This window comes from Dromiciops gliroides, chromosome 3, assembly GCF_019393635.1.
Source record: "Dromiciops gliroides isolate mDroGli1 chromosome 3, mDroGli1.pri, whole genome shotgun sequence".
Taxonomy (NCBI): domain Eukaryota; kingdom Metazoa; phylum Chordata; class Mammalia; order Microbiotheria; family Microbiotheriidae; genus Dromiciops; species Dromiciops gliroides.
In genome coordinates, this window is record NC_057863.1 from 76,689,256 (window position 1) to 76,707,704 (window position 18,449).

The window sequence follows — 18,449 nt, forward strand, 5'->3', positions numbered from 1 at the left end:
AAATCCGGCCTCAGACACATATGTGTGACCCTTGGCATATTACTTAACCCTGTTTGCCCAGTTCCTCATCTGTAAAATGAGTAGGAGAAGGAACCAGCAAACCACTCGTGTATTTTTGCCAAGAAGAACTCAAATAGGGTCATGAAGAGTCAGACATTACTATAAGGACTGAACAACAACAAGAAAAACAAATTTGTCAGAGTTGCGTTTTGAACCCATTTCTCCTTGGCTCCACAGTTGGTTTTCTGTTCACTGTGCCACAATGCCTTTCTGCCAAAAAACTTTCAGCAAATCACTTAATCTTTGCCTTAGTTTCATAACCTGTAAAAGGAGATTAATAATATTCAAATTCCATCCCTCATCGATCTGTTGTGAAGACAAAATGAGATGCTATATATAAAGTACTCAATAAACTGTGAAATAGTTTATTATTATTATTATTATTATTACTACTGTGTTCTACCTTTGAAGTTTGACAGCCTTCCATCTGCTTTACCAGTCACATAAAATAATATCTTTGCTATAAGTTTCAGTTTTGCATTTCATACACTTTAAAGTATTAACAAGCTTTTCATTTTCCATATTTTTGTTTTTTTGTTTTTTTGTTTTGATGCGGCAATGAGGGTTAAGTGACTTGCCCAGGGTCACACAGCTAGTAAGTGTCAAGTGTCTGAGGCCGGATTTGAAGTCAGGTACTCCTGAATCCAGGGCCAGTGCTTTATCCACTATGCCACCTTGCTGCCCCCATTTTCCATATTTTTAATCTTAAAGTTATGTAAGTTATAACATTTCTTTCACTCTTTTGATTGAGAACAGTGACATACTTTATTTAAATGCTTTATATTTTTAATAGGAAATAATATACCATATTATCATTCCTATGTCCCCACAATAACAGATTTTAAAGTATTCAAATAAAAAAAAATCTTAGCTCTGAAAAGCATAAGGAAGTCCTGCTCCCAAAGGAATTAGTTTAAAATAGCACTATACAGTGCCCAAGGCAGGATTAAAGAATTAACTAGGGAGAAATGAATAGTAGAGACAGGAGACAGGGAACATGAAATTAGAAGAAGGGAGAGAGAAAGGAAGGGGAGAAAACTTAAGAGTTCTCTAGTTGAAGTTGAAATAGTGAAAAGTGTCCTTAAAAACTGCCTTACCAGGTGTGATCTCTGATTGTTTTAGTGATTATTATTCCTTTGAACCTTCCCAAACATTATAATAGGATGCCCCTTTTTTCTACTGTGGTTATCCTGGGTTTTGAATGTCTTTATCAGCTGATCATGAGCTCTAGAGATCCTATCATTCTGGGAATTTTCCACGTATGTGTCTGAAGATAGTGTGTTGTTCAGCCACTCCTCACTGCATACTTGGCTAAGAGTTGTTATCTGCATGTATAGTGGAAGTATCAACAGCAGTGGTTCTTAACTCTGAGATCCATGAATTTCCCAAGAAGGGAAATTGCTTTCAGGGGGCCCATAAACTTGGAGAAAAAAATCTTTATTTTCTATTGACATTATCTGAAATTTAGAATTTCCTTCAATTATGAAAATAAGTGATAATCCATAGTAGTAATAGCTGTGCCTGTGGTGTTGGGATCAATAAAAGTCAGAGTATTTTCATATCCCATTACAGTTGTTGCAGAAATCTTGAAATATCTTTGAGGCTCATCAATACTTTGAAATTGCTGTAGTTGTTAGACCGGCCATGTAATTGCTGTTTTTCAGTGTAATTAGTTTCTTTGCAACCCCATGTATTTTATTTTATGCATTTAAGACATTGTTCTAGGAATGGATCCATAGACTTCATCAGACTGCAAAATGTATCTGGGGTCCATGACACAAAATAAGTAAAACACCATCAGTCTACAGGAATTTAAGTATAGATCCTTTATGCATTTGGATAGGGAGCAGAGCTAGGTTTGCATTACACTTATCTACCTGACCTACTAATTGATGTAATTTACATACCAGATGTTACATAAATGTATAGTTATCCTGAACATCATGTAGGGAAGAGAATTCTACAAATTAACATCTACTGCTTCAAAAGCAGGTCTGTAATTTCCTTTAACTTGGAGGGAGTGGACAGTATAATTCTTTTCACATGTGTTGACTATCAAGTTTTAGGCTTTTGTAAGCGGTTTATTTGCAAGAGTTATGGGCAGATTGTAGACAACAGCAACCAAAACAGCTGTCTTGCAGGTGGTTTTTATTGAATTACTATTAGATGTGTTGAGATACTTAAATAAATTGTAAAGTTTGTCTATTTCTGATTTTACCTTTTTCCTTATTGTTGGTTTTTTTTTGGACACATTGTGTGTGTGTGTGTGGGGTAATTGGGATTAAGTGACTTGCCCAGGGTCACACATCTAGTAAGTGTCAAGTGTCTGGGGTCAGATTTGGACTTGGGTCCTCCTGAATGCAGGGCCGGTGCTTTATCCACTGCACCACCAGCCGACCTTTTTCCTTATTCTTTTTAATATGTGTGGAACATAGAGCATCCTATTACTGTTGGACTAACTCAGCTGTATGTCTGTCTTAATTCCTGTATAATTTGCTAAGTTTCTGGGCAAGATACCCCTTCCCCTTTTAAACTCACTCACTGAGCTGAAAAATATAAACCAATGTATATTTGTAATCACATGAATATTTAAGAGAAGTTTTTGGAAAGAACAAAAATAGAATTCTGAGATTATTTTAAACTGCCTAACACATTACAAAAAAATTCCAGCAATAAATAGTCAAATCAAAAAAAAAAGTTGTTTTTTTTAAAGACCATAAATTTTTAAAGTTGAATGAACCACTACACTGACCTTGGGCAAATCATTAGATTTGCTTATAGTTCTGTTAACTCAGCTGTAAAATTGGGGAGGGAAACACACACGCATATAATACCTTATTGTGAGCAGGATACTGCTTCTGAACCATGCTCTCTGTGGTAAATAAATTACCATCTACAGAAATCAAAGTGAAACATATGAGAGTAGATCCTTTAACATAAACATAAATGTCCAGTAATGATGGAATACTCAGGCAAGGGAAAAAACAGAATTACTCTTTAATGAACTGCCTTTCTAGATCACTTATGCCGCTGGTGCTTTGCTTTTAAAACTCAAATTAAACCATTTCTCATGTTTCTCACTGTCGGCCTTCTACTTACAGTTGTCATTCAGTAATGCACTACACCTCTATTTCCATTAAGAGGCCCATGAGAGGAGAAATCCTTTGTAAATATTAACATGTAGAAGAAAGATGAAATAATATAAGCTGTAAATGGGATAAGAAATATGCTGGACAATTTTGACTTTTCTATCTTTGACCCCGGTTTTATATAAAAGATCATGAAAATATGTCAAGCATGCATGGCTTGATATAATGAAAAACTTCCTCATAATTAGAAAAATTCTAAAGTGGAATGGGTTCCTTTCAAAGGTAGTCCATTCTCCCTCAGTGGAGTTCTTTAAGCAAAAGCTAGAGGATGTGGTGTGTATTACATTGTAGAAGGGATTCCTATTAGCTCTGTGCTGAATTAGATGGGCTTTCAGGAGAGGTTGTGCTGCTTTGGTGGAATAATATTTATTTGAAATGAAATTTGCAACTCACTTTTCTTCCAAACCCTTTTAATAGAGGCAGTAGAAAATATGTTTCCTTCTTGTTCCTAAGTGAAAAGGAGAATGAGTCAGCAACAAGTGTACATAAGATTGGCAAGAGTACAATCTTTTCCCATGTACTCCACATATATGTCTTGTCCCTATAGAGCAATGAAAGAAATGACCCAAGAGTCATAGTGAATAGCAAACTCTCCTTGGGCTTGTCCTGTCACTCTTTCCCTGTCCCTCCTTGAAATTCTGTTAATTTGACAATCATACATTCCTTTGTGAAAGTTGTTCTGCTATTCTCATCTGTTATTTACAACTCTAATTGTTACATTAATATTTTTTGGTATTATCTCCTGAATTTGATTGTCAATTTTTAAATGTTTTATTAAGCAAGGATGAACTGAATGGGTGGAGTTACTTTGTTATGACTTTGCATATCTAGCACAATGTTTTGACAACAGTAGGAATCATTTGATTTGATTTAGGTCCTCAGAGCCACAACACACACACACACACACACACACACACACACACACACAGAGTTGGATTCTATAATTCAAATACTAGATGTGGGTGGAGTCAACATTCTCCCACTTTATAGTCACTGCTTTAAAATGATATTTATGTTGTCAACGTGTTACATAGAAAGTGAGATTAATTAGACTTTTCTAAAATGTGCTAACAAATAATTCATCAAGGAGAAAGGGAAATACTGAAATCAAACCAGTTCTTTAGAGCCTACTCAGTTGCATCATTTCTCCTAAATGAATGGCAAGCAGGGATTAGAAGTTGCTTCATTATAAGATGTCACCACAACTATAGCTATGAAGAAAGTGACATTATATGACACTGATATTGGTGGTCTGCTCACTGGACTATGTAAACATATGTATGAATGTTCATGATGTCAAGTGTTCAATTACAGACTAAGAAAACAGTCATGAGATGGCCACTTCTTGCCTCTAGCATTGTTTTGTTTTTCTTTTTAGATTATAGTATTCACAGCCCCACATCTTGATGATTAAAATAAAGATTTCTTGGAAAGCATTCAAGGAGAGCCAGTTGTTTTTTTTTTTTAAACATATTATTTAGTGTTTACCTTCGTGGTATTAAGCTACCTTGGCATAACAATATAAATATGGATAGAAGGAATGCAGAAGTGCCATATCTATAAAAATCACAAGCCTTAAATTATTTTAGGTTCAAGCCTATTAGAAATCCACAATAATTGTATAATAATGGTCAAAAAACAATAGAAAAAATGTTTCATTATTTTCTATGCTACCCTCCTTTTAACAAAACCCAATATCTTATCAGCTTTTTGGGCTGCTATGGTACATTTTTGTTTCATATTGAATGTGAGCCAAAAAAATTTCCAAATATTTTTTCATCCAGCCTGGTATCTCCCCATCTCCCCATGATCAGTTAGATCAACTGATTCTTTGACTAGGCATCTATGCCTATTAAATTTCATTTTATTAGATCTAGTCAATCAATCATTAAGTAGTTTTAATTAATTAATTAATTCATTTACTTATTCAATTATTTAGTCATTTATTTGTTCCTCTGCTCATTATTTATTTACTCACTCCATTCATTCATTCATTCATTTGTTCCTTTGTTCATTCATTCATTCATTTGTTTGATTTTTGCAGGGCAATGAGGGTTAAATGACTTGCCCAAGGTCACACAGTAAAGTATCTAAGGCCAGATTTTAACTCAGGTCCTCCTGAATCCAGGACCAGTGCTTTATTGACTGTGTCTCCTAGCTGCCCCAACAAGTTTGTTTGTTTTTGCAAGGCAGTGAGGGTTAAGTGACTTGCCCAGGGTCACCCAGCTAGTAAGTGTCAAGTGTCTGAGGCTGCATTTGAACTCAGGTCCTGCTCAATCCAGGGCCAGTGCTTTATCCACTGCACCATCTAGCTGCACCCCCCACCCCAACAAGTAGTTTTTAAATGTAAACTCTATGTCTAGCTGATAATTCCATCCCTCCTGCTCAATAAAATTTAGTGGTTCCCTGTTAGCTCTGAGATTGGGCATAAAATCCTCCTTGGTGTTTAAAGCCCTTCATAATAATCCCCTGCTGTCACCTCTCCAATCTTGAACCTTACTACCCTTCCATTGTCATACTCTGAAATCTAGGAACACTGGACTTCTTAATGTTCCATAAATAAGATATTCTATCAATCAACTCCAAACATTTTCCCTGGTTATTCCTCATTCTTGGAATATTCTTCCTTCTCATCTCCACCTCCTAGTTTCCCAGGCTTACTTTAATTCCTATCTAAAATTTCTCTACATCCAAGCTTTATCATTCATCCTAAATTCTAGTGTTTCCCTCTGTTGATTATTTTCAGTTTATCCTGTATATAGCATGCTAGTACTTACTTTCTTGTCTCCTCTGTTAGACTGTGAGATCCTTGAGAGCAGGAACTGTCTTTCATGTATCCTAGTTCTTCAGATAGTGCCTGACAGCATTGCAGGATCTTAATAAATGATTTAGAATCTTTTTGCATTCTGATTCTGTCATTTAATTATGCAAAGAATAAGCAACTACCTTTTATATTAACTACCTCTTATATTTTTCAGGTTCATATTAGTCCTTGAGTAATAGAGAAACTTTATATTACCTGTGGGAAGACCAAGAAAAACATTTTTTTGGGGGTGAAGAAAACATTAGAATTAGGCTTTAACAAATACCATTATTGTTATCAGTTAATTGTTGAATTATAGGTTTGTTCTTGTGTGTTGGTGTGTATTGTAATATGGCCATGGAGGAAATGATGTATAAAGGCTCTTTTAATTCCTACCTTTAAAGGGAAGGCATGAGATAAATCCTTTCCAGTGATTATTGATAATTATTTGGGAAGATGAAAAGAACTCTCTAGGGGAAAGAGAATATGAGTAAATCCATGATATTAGAGAGAAAGAAGGATGGAATTCTAAGTAAGACTAAGAGATGAGTCAGTTAATAGAAAGGAAAGGAGTTCATGTAATGACCAGGGAGGTCAGCATAGACTCATTGAGAACAGGTTTTGAAATAGTGCAGTAGATATGGCATGTTGATAGTTAGGGCATGAATCCTCTCTAAGTATACTTTCCTTTTTGAAATGACTTAGAAAGGTATATAGTTTCTCTTGCATCCTTTAATATTTGTACAGTACAAATTTTCAGATGAATCTCAATGTTGTTGGTATTTTAAATATGCATTTTGAGTTACCCAAAATTTATTATTTCAAAATTCCATGGGGTTTATTGGTTTTATGTTTGAAAAAAAGCAGCCATCATATTAATTATGATGGAGGGAATGGAAATGAAAATATTGAGTATTTCTTTTAAAAGAGAAATGGAAACAAGTTATAGTTATCTGGTTTTCTTATATGTAAGCTTTTCTCTAATACAATATAATTTGAATAGTGTGACATGCCCTTTAAGAGTAGTGTGATTGGCAGAAAGCCACCAAATCTCTCTTTTTGACAGCACAATGCCAGAGTATACTGTCTCGTTGCTATAAATCTCATTATTATTTATGTTATGCTAGGACGCATTGATTTTCAGTCAGAAGAAGTTCCCACAAGACATTTTTTTTTAGACTGGGATATAATCCATTGAGGCCTGTTTATACTCCTCCCCCTGTCTACAGACTATAGCAGAAAAAGTTCCAGTTTGATGAATAGGGATTTTCTTTCCCAGCTAAGGTTAGGGAGGTAGTTACTGTAGCAAGCACAGTTCAAAGATGTTAGTTACTTCATTTTTTGAGAAATGCTTTATTTATATCGCTTAAAATGATGTGTGAAACCATGGAGAGCTCCGTAAATGTTAATTGGTGATGACAAAAACAAAGAAGAGGAAGGTACACTGTGATTGTCAGAATTGATACAATGTTGAAAGGATTATTCAAAGACTGGCTCACTCATACAATGTGGGTGGAGCTGTGAATTAGATTATCATTTGGAAAACCCATTTAGAACTATTTTAGATTAGAAAAGAGATCAAAGTGCTCATATCCCTTGCCTTAGATGTCCCTCCTGGTCATGAGCCCTAAGGAATTCATTGACAGGGAAAGTTCTTGAAAGTTCTTATATATGTCAAAATATTTATTGTAACACTTTCCATGGTAGGAAAAACAAACTTTTAAAAAGTGAGTGCCCACCAATTGTGGAATGGTTGAGTAATATGAGGAAATATGAATGTAATGTGAATTTTTGTGCTATAAGAAATAAGATCAAATTTGGGAAGACTGTATGATTTGATATGAAAGCAAAGTAATCAGAAACAACAAAACAGTGTCTGAGGCCGGATTTGAACCCAGGTACTCCTGACTCCAGGGCCGGTGCTCTATCCACTGCGACACCTAGCCGCCCTAGTCATCGCTTTTTGTATCTAAATAGTGTTCCTCAGGTGTGTAATGAGAGATATGTTGTCAAGAATGATCAAACATGCCAATTTTGGGGGGGTTTTGTTTGTTTTTTCAACTGCATTCATTACACAAGGAGTGTTCTGTCAGGTAGGGCATAATAGAAATGATAGTGAGATTGAATAAAATAATTAAACAATTTTAAAGAGGTATGCAGTGATAAGAAACTTCTCAGTTTATAAAATTGACCTTAGATTCTGCATTCCTGTTTAAGCATAAGCTGAGGAAAAGAATGCGTAATTTGGCCATACATTCCCCATGGGACCTTTTTGTAGAAGTCCCTGGTAGAAGGCAGAAGAGGGAGCCAGGTATCAACATCTACCTTTTCTTTGATCAAGAGTTGAATCAGGATTAATTTGACTGTGGGAAATGATGAAATATACAGGGTAGCTTTTAAGGTCTACGTTAGCTTTTCAAGACTTGGAATTATTTTTCATTATGGCCAGTTAGAAGGTCATTTTCTTACATTGCTTTGAGAATGGAAAATACCTCTTACCATTCAAAGCTTCCTGTAGACTTCTTGCTACCATGAGAAAATTATATAGGTTAAAAGTTTGTTGAACATTTCCATGCAGTATATGGTTTCCTTGTTTCTCCTCATATTTTTAGAGAATTAATGGTGAGGTCTAAGAGGCATGAGGGATATTAATCTTTGATTCAGTGGTGGATGATGTTAGAGACAGTTCCTGGAAGTTATGTTGTACTCCCCCTACTCCTCAAAAAAAAAACATATATATATATGCGCAAACATATTCAGGTATAAGGTTTCATTGAACAGGCTTATTTCTTAAATACTACAATCTTTCCTTATTAATAGGAGAAATACAAGGATATCACTGATATTATAGCATAAAATAAAAGTGTGAAAATATGACACATTGTAGAGGATACCAAAATCACATGCCATGATAGAGAAACATACAATTTTATCTGTTAAACAAGAAATAAAATGATTAAAACAAGTTCAACAAAGAATTGCTTTTTCCCATTGGGGAGAATTAAAGTTAGAATAAAATGTGTTAACTTGAAATAAGGTGGCTATGTTCATTTAAGCTTAAAATATTTTTCATTAGTAATAATGAAAATTTGTTCAGCTAATCTATTTAGGAGTAATACTTTTTGGAAGGCTAATCATATGTTCTGTCTTAACTGATACCAAGAAAATCTATATTCTTACCATCCATAAAGTCAAATCTGTTTTCTTTAGTCATTTACCTACCCATTCATTCATCCGTTCATTCATTCATCTACAATTTATTCAGTTCTCACATTGTATAACATATTGTGTTAAATTCTGGGAGATATCTAAAATTAAGACATACTTCTTGTCTTCATGGGTCTTACCTTCTATGAGGAAGATGTGATATACATAAATTTGTGATGCATCGAATCTATAACTATACATTGATAGTTCATACTGAAAAATGACAATATATAACAGGTACAAAGCACAACACAGGGTTACAACTTCTAGATAGTATTATTTTGTATATATTTTGCTGTGTGTATGTATGTGTGTATATAGATATAGATATATCTTTATCTATCTCATTCTTAGCAAAACTTTATTAATAAATCTTTTTTGGGGGGTGTGGGCAATGAGGGTTAAGTGACTTGCCCAGGGTCACACTGTTAGTAAGTGTTAAGTGTCTGAGGCCGAATCTGAACTCAGGTCTTACAAAATCCAGGGCTGGTTCTTTAATCCATTGTGCCACCTAGCTGCCCCACTACTAAATCTTTAATAGCTAAAAATGGCAATAAGACTTTTCAGACATGGGGCAGGTAGGTGATACAGTGGATAAAGCACCAGCCCTGGATTCAGGAGGACCTGAGTTCAAATCTAGCCCCAGACACTTGACACTAGCTGTGTGACCCTGAGCAAGTCACTTAACCCTCATTGCACTGTTTTAAAAAAGGACTTTTGGGACATATTATATATGTATATATTGTTGCTTTCCTTAAAGATAAGGACTATTTAAGTGGTTTGGATTTTTTTGTATCCTGAGTGCCTAGCACATAGTAGATGCTTAATAAATGCGTGCTGATTGATGGTTTAATTGAACTATTCAACAAAAGCTAGCTTTAAAGTGGGAAAAAACTTATGGCTTCAAGAATGGGGATGGGTCTATGAAATTTTAATAACTTTTTGGTACAGAAAAATAAATCATTGTTTTAATAAGAATTCCCATTTATTGAATAATAAATAGCAAAGTAGTGTATTCACAGTTTTTTTTAAAGTAGACTTTTGAACTTTCTGTTTAATTCCTAAGCATTAATATTAATGTATCATAAGACCTTTGAGCATGATATAACCAGTTATTTTAAATGTTTTTGTTTGGTTCCATTCCATATTGACATGATTCTCATATACAATTAATTGACTGACAATGAAATCTGTATTTCAACACATCAAGCTGAGTGTTGATATAATGAAGTTGAATTCTAGTCAAATTATTTAAATTTCATCTGAATTTTTTAATGAAGTTATCTCTTGCAAATCTGAGTTGCATTTGAATTAGTTAGGCAATAAGAATTTATTAAATATTTTCTATGTGGCAGGCAATTATCTAACCACTGGAGATACCCCTCCCTGAAAAAAACACAAAACAAAACACACACACACAAACCCAAAGCAGTTAAAAATGCTGACATTCTAAAATGGAAGATTCCATACACATAAAAGTTTATTTATTATATTAGAACCATTTCTCAGTGGCTAGTGTGTTTGTTGGAGTTAGGAATGTAAAAGTTATAAGTTTCTAAATTTATGAATTACTTTTAATTTGGGGATGTGTAGTGATTTACATGTACATTCAAAATATGGCATATCTGTCTACATAGCTAGGTGTATATTTGTATGCATGCATATATACATACATGTATGCATATGTATTGTGTATATGTGTATGTATGCATGTACATTATTTGTGTATTATATAAGTGTATATATACTTCACATGTCTTTGCAAATAATACAGACACGTACACACATATATATTTACAGATGCAAATATATCATATAATCTACTTTATTGCAGGGAGTGCCCATATAAAGGAAATCACAGATTATATAACTCTACAAAAATCAAAGTAACAGAAGTCCACATTTTCACAATTTAGTTTGAACATAAACTTTATTGTAGATGTTAATATAAAATGACAAAAAAATATCCCAAATTGCCCCATTCATTTCCCTCCCCCCCACAAGTCTTGTATCTTCTTCCTTTGCTATTAAAGAAAGGCATTGTTTAATGGCTTTGCATCTTTTTTGAAGCCATGCTTAGATCAGCTATCAATCACTGACACCTTTCATTATACCTCTTTAAAGTACAGCTAGCCTGCCACGGTTCCTGCTTCTCCTTCCATTCAGCAATGGGGTTTAATTGTCCCCTTAGAGCCGTTTGCCAGAGCCTTAGCAGGACAGCAAGATTTAATATCCCAATTTTTTTCCTTCCTCTTTTTTCCCCTCTGTAACAGACATGCACTGGTCCCCCTTCTTGCCCATTTCTGCTGAGCTGGCAATAGAAGATAATTGTGTTTCATTTTTATTTATACCTGCAACCTTGGCTTTATTATCATCTTTTTCCCCCCGGAAAGAAATATAGCATACCTCTGTTCATTCTGCACAAGTTATTTCCCGTTTGTCAAACTCATGACCCAAGTGAAAATTTCTATACTTGAGAACCATAGGATTAAAAGTATGAAGTTGAGGTACACTGACATATCTTATATCTCTCTGTATATCTAATGAAAACATTTATATTATGGAGTTTCTCACGTAGCCGAAAAAAGATTGAAAAAGATAAAAATGGAATCTGAATTTTGCAGTGATTTTTAAAAACAGCTAAAATATTTTATTATTTAAGAAAGTCAGAGTATTAGAAGCAATATATTATTGATTTGAATAGCATTATTGCCAATCTATTTTTTCTATTCCACTCTTATTTTCAAAATCCTTCAAAAGCTCCATGTGACCTTAATTAAAGAACACTTATCCTTATAGTAAAGACCTTTGCAATCTTGTTACGCTTGTTACAGAGGCAAGTAATCTCCTTTCCCATCTCGGAATATCTACCCATTTTTAAATAAACTTCTTTTAAAAAAATTTTTTTGTGAGATAATTGGGGTTAAGTGATTTGCCCAGGGTCACACATCTAGTAAGTGTTAAGTGTCTGAGGTCGGATTTGAACTCAGGCCCTCCAGGGCCGGTGCTCTATCCACTGCACCACCTAGCTGCCCCAAGTCATTCCCATTTTATAAAATGGAACTCAAATGCAGGGTCTTTGTTGAAGTTTTACTTGATTCCAGTTATTAATTAACATTAGTTCTTGGAAAATCAAAGAATACTTTCTTTGAATCTCTTTTATGTATCTGTCATGCATTATATAGTATCTTCTAACAATATGATTTTCCCCTTTTTTGTGAATATAAATTTTTGAGGCTAGAGATTATTACATAACTTTTATATTACACACAGTGATCTGCACATAGTGCTTAGTAAGATATTGTTATATTTTTCATGATTTCACAGCAGAATTAGTTTTTAGATGTTTAGATGAAAAAAACTTTATAGAAATCATAAATATATCTGGATACGTTCATTGGAAATAGGGGAATTTAAAATTTGTCAGCCAGTTCCACTCATGAAAGTTTGTTTTACAGGAATCAATAGGGTTGTAAAACCTTATCATACTCAAAGAAGAACAAACCCTGTAAAAATTCTGAATGCCATTTTGAGTTTGTTTTTTCCAAAGGATGTTTGGAAGTAGCTCATTTCATGACAACATAATGAAATATGTCTACTTATGATTCAGGTGAGGAAATTATTCCCTGATTTCCTTATCACAGTAAGTTGGGAGAGCCAAAATACTAACGAAAAGGAAATTAATTCAAAATAACATGGCTAGGTAGTTATAAATAAGATAAATTTTAATAGGAATAAGTTACTGTGGGAAAAGCTTCAGACAGAATTTGTGAAGACCTTGCACATAGTTTCAGTTTGACCATGGGCTTGTCTCCATGATTTTGGACAGATAATGGTACCTCTTAGGGCCTCAGCTTCTTCAAATTGTAAATGAGGTGATTGGACTTGATTCCTCCTAATTTTGGTGTTCTTGATTATTGTTGTGAAGTCTGTGGGCTCCTCAAAATAATTTTTTTAAAATCATAAAGTAAAATACATAGGAATACAAAGGAAACCAGTTATTGAAATAGTTATGAAAATAAACACACACACACACATATATGTATATTCATTAAAAAAATCTTTTTTCAAATTCTCTCCCTCCCACCCCTCCCCTACCACATTGAGAAGGCTTGCCTTCTCACACACAAACACACACACAAACACACACACACATACATGTACAAGTTCATGGACCTTGGATTAAAACCCCTAACTAATCTGTTTTACATCTTTAACATTTTGTGATGCTAAGTGTTAGAAATAACTCTCTGAAATATGAAAAATAAAATGCACTAAAAATACCTAAGTAAGAATGGCTAGATTGACATTCACTTGTAAGAAAAACAAATCATGGAGTCACAATAGATCATAAACTTAATAGTGAAATTCCTACTCATATGTCTCATGCATACATAAGCATAGTCGAACATAGAGTACAATTTTAAGTATTATCACTTCAGTAAGTTATGCTGATGCGACAGCTAGCTGGTGCAGTGGATAAAGCACCAGTCTTGGATTCAGGAGGACCTGAGTTCAAATCCGGCCTCAGACACTTGATACTTACTAGTTGTGTGACCTTGAGCAAGTCACTTAACCCTTATTGCCTTGCAAAAAAAAAACCAGATAGATAAGGAATGCTGGAGTTGAGTAAAAGATGAAAAAAAAATGAAATGATTAAAGAATTTTAAAAAGATATATACACATATATGTGTGTGCACATACTTATTGGCATATACACACACACATATATACACACATACATATATACTTAAGAAATTGGGTACATTTCACAGTAGTAAAAAAGACCACAATAGCATAATAATTCATAATTGTAGTCATGTAAATCAGGTGGTGTTTAGGGTATTCCATTATGAAAGTTTTAGATTGTTTTAAGAGATTAGAGTTTTGATGTAGAGGGATAGAGTATAATTTTTTTTGTCCTTGGTTCTCTAAGAGGACCATGATATCAGGGTGATGTCATGACTTGCAGGTAATTGGATTTAAGTGACAGAGGACTGCTGGAGGATTATCAAATATCCTGGAGTATATAAAGTCTTCAGAGGCAGAGATGAATGTTTGGTTGGTCTCTGTATGCTCAGCACCTCCCATCAGCGCCTTGGAGTCAAGCGGGATTTTAATGAATACTTGTTGAATAGGGTTTGATTTGTGAAAAAAGAGGTCTACAACCATCTGTCTGGAGTCATTTAGATCTGTTCTTTACCCTTTTTGTATCATAAATCCCTTTGAGAATCTGGTGAAGACTGGGCACTTGAAAATGATGCTTAAATGCACACAATATAATTCATAGGATTACAAAGGAAACCATTTTTATTGAAATGAAGATGATTTTTCCCCATCCAGATTCACAAATCTTCTGAAATCTATTCATGATCTTCAGGTTAAATCTCCTATTTTAGAGGCAATGGATTCATGGGTTACAAACTATGCCTGGAGTGCCAAATGTAGCCTGCTGCCTTTTTTATATAACTAAGAATGTTTTTTACATTGTAAATAAAGTTCTATTAAGTAGATCAAAAAGAGCCATTTGTTGACAATACTTGGTCATTAAATGATTTTTCCCAGTATTCTGATTATTTTAAAAAGATCTTATCATTATTGTCACTGTATATAGTTTAACAATACAAACTCCTCATGTCAAAAAGTAAAAACACACATCTATCTATCTATCATCTATCTCTATCATCTTTATCTTTCTATCCATCTATCCTTACCAATATTAATTATGCAACCTTCAACTTATAAAGGAGGACTTGCATATTTGTAATGTAAAAAGAAAATTATCACAGTCTATCGTTGAAGTGGAGTTCATCATTTATTTATTTAAATTCTTTTGCATCTTAATATAACAGAATCATGTTACTGATGATTCTCTTTTGGTTTTTAGTGTCCAAGCTAGGGTTAGATTTATTTATACATGAATGTTTATAAATATATGCTATATTGATTGAAAATATCCATAAAATAAGAAATTGTTGAATGCTATCTCCGTTGCCTGAGGTCTTTATATTTTAATGACTAACTTTCTTTTGATAAGCAAGCTTGTAGATCTTTGCAATGCTACCAAAATGATTTATTATACAAAATTAAAAACTATTTCCTTGATCCTTAAGGTGATGCAATCGTTGAAATAGCTTTCCTAGTTCTTTCACAAATTCCTTCCCCTTTGGCAATTCTGATGAAAAAAAAAACCCATTTTGTTGTTTTTGTTTTTAGCTCATTGGCAAAAAGGAAAGCATTTTTCATTCCTACATTAAATATTCTACCAAAATGAAAGCCCATTTTTGAAGTTATAAAACTGTCACTTTATAATGAAAGGTTGTTTTCATTGACAAAGCATGTAGTTGTATATAGTCCTTGGTTTTTGTTTCTAAATGTGTTTATAGCAGTGACTTGTCTGTGCACACAGTAGACCATGCTTGAAGAGGCACATCATTTCAAGTGTGACTGCTCAGGCCTTAGGGGGATGGGCCAAGATCTGCTTTTGCTTCTCTGGTTTCTAGGGAGGCTTGAAGCATAATAATAATAATAACAACAATAAAACTAGTATTTATATAGTATTTACTATATGCCAGACATGGCTAAGTGTCTTATGAATAACTTTAATATCTTTTCAAGTTATTTAACTAATTTCATCTGCTGTAAGTAGAATTTTTATTGTTGTTGCTGTTCAGCCTTCTCAGTCAATAGCCAAATCTTTGTGACTTCATTTGAGTTTTTCTTGGCAAAGATCCTGGAGAAGTTTACCATTTCTTTCTCCAGTTCATTTTACAGATGAGGAAACTGAGGCAAACAGGGTGAAGTGATTTGACTAGGGTCACCCAACTAGTAAGTATCTGAGGTCACATTTGATCCAAGGTCTTCCTGATTCCAAACCTGGTGCTCCGTCTACTGTACCACCTAGCTGCCACATAACTAGAATACAACAGTCTTAAATTTATCTAAGTGTGGGGCAGCTAGGTGGCGCAGTGGATAAAGCACAGGCCCTGGATTCAGGAGGACCTGAGTTCAAATCTGGCCTCAGACACTTGACACTTACTAGCTGTGTGACCCTGGGCAAGTCACTTAACCCCCATTGCCCCACCAAAAAAAAAAATTTATCTAAGTGAAATGATGGAGGTAGTAAAAAAATTAGTCTGCAGCATGAATAATATATTACAAAATTTGTAGTTATTTTTTTTAATCAGAAACATTTGATTAGGGGTGATTTATTTTATAAGTGTAGCTTTCTCTAATATAAAATCTATTTTTTATACTTTCAAAATGTACCTTTTGTAAACATGGATTCAGTAGTATATCAATTGCAAAGCGCAAGCTATATTACTTTATTAAGGCATTAAGCTTTTAAATCAAGGAGTTTTCCTTTAAGGTCATCTTATTTGCCCAAAGAGCTATAAAACCGTGCATACACTTTCATCCAGCAATACCAGTGCTAGGTTTATATCCCACAGACATCCCCCCAAAAGAGGAAAAGACATATTTGTAAACACAATTTTATAGCAGCTCTTTTCGTGGTGTCTAAGAATTGGAAATCAAAGGAATGCCCATCAATGGGGAATGGCTAAACAAACTGTGGTATATGATGGTGAAGGAATATAATTATGCTATAAGAAATGACAAACAAGATGATTTCAGAAAAGCCTATAAAGACTTGTATGAACTGATGTATAGTGAAGTGAGTAGAACCAAGAAAATATTGTGCACAGAGACAGCAATATTGTTTGATGAAGAACTGTGAATAACTGACCTCAATACAATGATCCAAGACAATCCTAATGGACTGTTGATGAAACATACTATCCAACTCCAGAGAAAAAAGTAGTATTAATGAAACATAGACAAACTGAAATGTGCTATTTTCCACTTCCTTTGATTTTTTCTTTTATTCATTTTCTTAAACAAAATGACTAATATATTAATCTTTTACATGATCATAGATGATTGCTTACTGCCTCAGGGAGGAGGAAGGGGAGGGAAGGAAGGAGGGATAAAAGTTGCAATCTATAACTATCAATAGAAATGTTTATTACTTAAAAAAGAAGCAATATGGTACAATGGGAAAAATATTGGAAATGGAATCCAAGGAAATTGGTAGAATTCTAGCTCTTTCATTTACTAATTGTGTGACTGGTCAAGATATTACCTCTCTGGGTCTTAGTTTCTTCATCTGTAAAATGAAGGCATTGGATAGATGACATTTATGACATCCAGTCAAAATTTAGAATTCTTTTCTTTTGGTAGATGTTATTAAACGTTTACACACAGCTGTGTGTGGCCAAATGTTCCTCCCTGTCTATGTCCTTTTCCCCTTTTCTTCCTCACCCTCTTGCTTCATTTCGCCTCTCTTGGTCTCTTCAAATCTTTCCTCCCTCCCTTTCTCCCTAGTTAAAGATTCTCTGTGATGCTATTTCTATGTCTATTCAGAGAAGTACAGTGGTTTATAATTTCTAATGCTCATTCAAACACAATGTTGGGTCAACCAAATTATATTTTTTCTTTGTCTTTCCTCTGTCAAATAAAATTCTGTCACAAAGAAAGGATGAGAATTAGAAATAGAGGACATAATTACAAGTTAAAATAAAGAGGAAAATATTTTAGTTACTTTATTTCTTTTTTTAAATGGTTACATTTGGGTTGTTCAAATGTCAGACAAAACATTCCTAAATGTGATTGGTCCCAGAGAAATCTAGGAACTGTATTTTTTTCCCCAAATAAGTTTAGGATAGAGGCAGGCGTATGGAAAATGTTTAATAACTAGCTTTCTGAAAAAAATATACATATGACACACTTTAAAAATTTTAATCTGCATTATCAACATTTTCTCATAATTTTCTGAAGTCTAGATATCAACAAAACAATAAATCAAAATAATAAATCAAGCCCTGTTGTGGAGTCTTCTGATTTCTGAGGTGGAAATTCTTACACTGAAAATTAACATTTAACTGTTGTGAGCCTGCAGAGGTTGGTCACAATACACCCCAGATAGAACAGTATATATATCATTTTTGTTGTTGTTGTTTTGAAATAAATGTTGTTATACTTGCATACTGCTTTAAGGTTGGCCCTGTAATGCAGATAGTTTAAACCTCAATTGTAGAAGAATTTAAGATCAAAGAAATTTAATCTCCCTCTCAAGGGTGCACAATTATTTTACAAATATTTATTAAGTACATGCTAGCTACCAGGCATTTTGCTAGGCATTTGGGATACAGAGAACAAAATTAAATAGT

The 18,449-nt window shown here is 34.0% G+C and overlaps 1 protein-coding gene across 3 annotated transcripts in view; it reads left to right on the forward strand.

The window, feature by feature from the left end:
* ERBB4 (erb-b2 receptor tyrosine kinase 4) overlaps nucleotides 1–18,449 on the forward strand; it is a 1,387,693-nt gene that overhangs the window by 382,653 nt on the left and 986,591 nt on the right. The window lies entirely within an intron of this gene.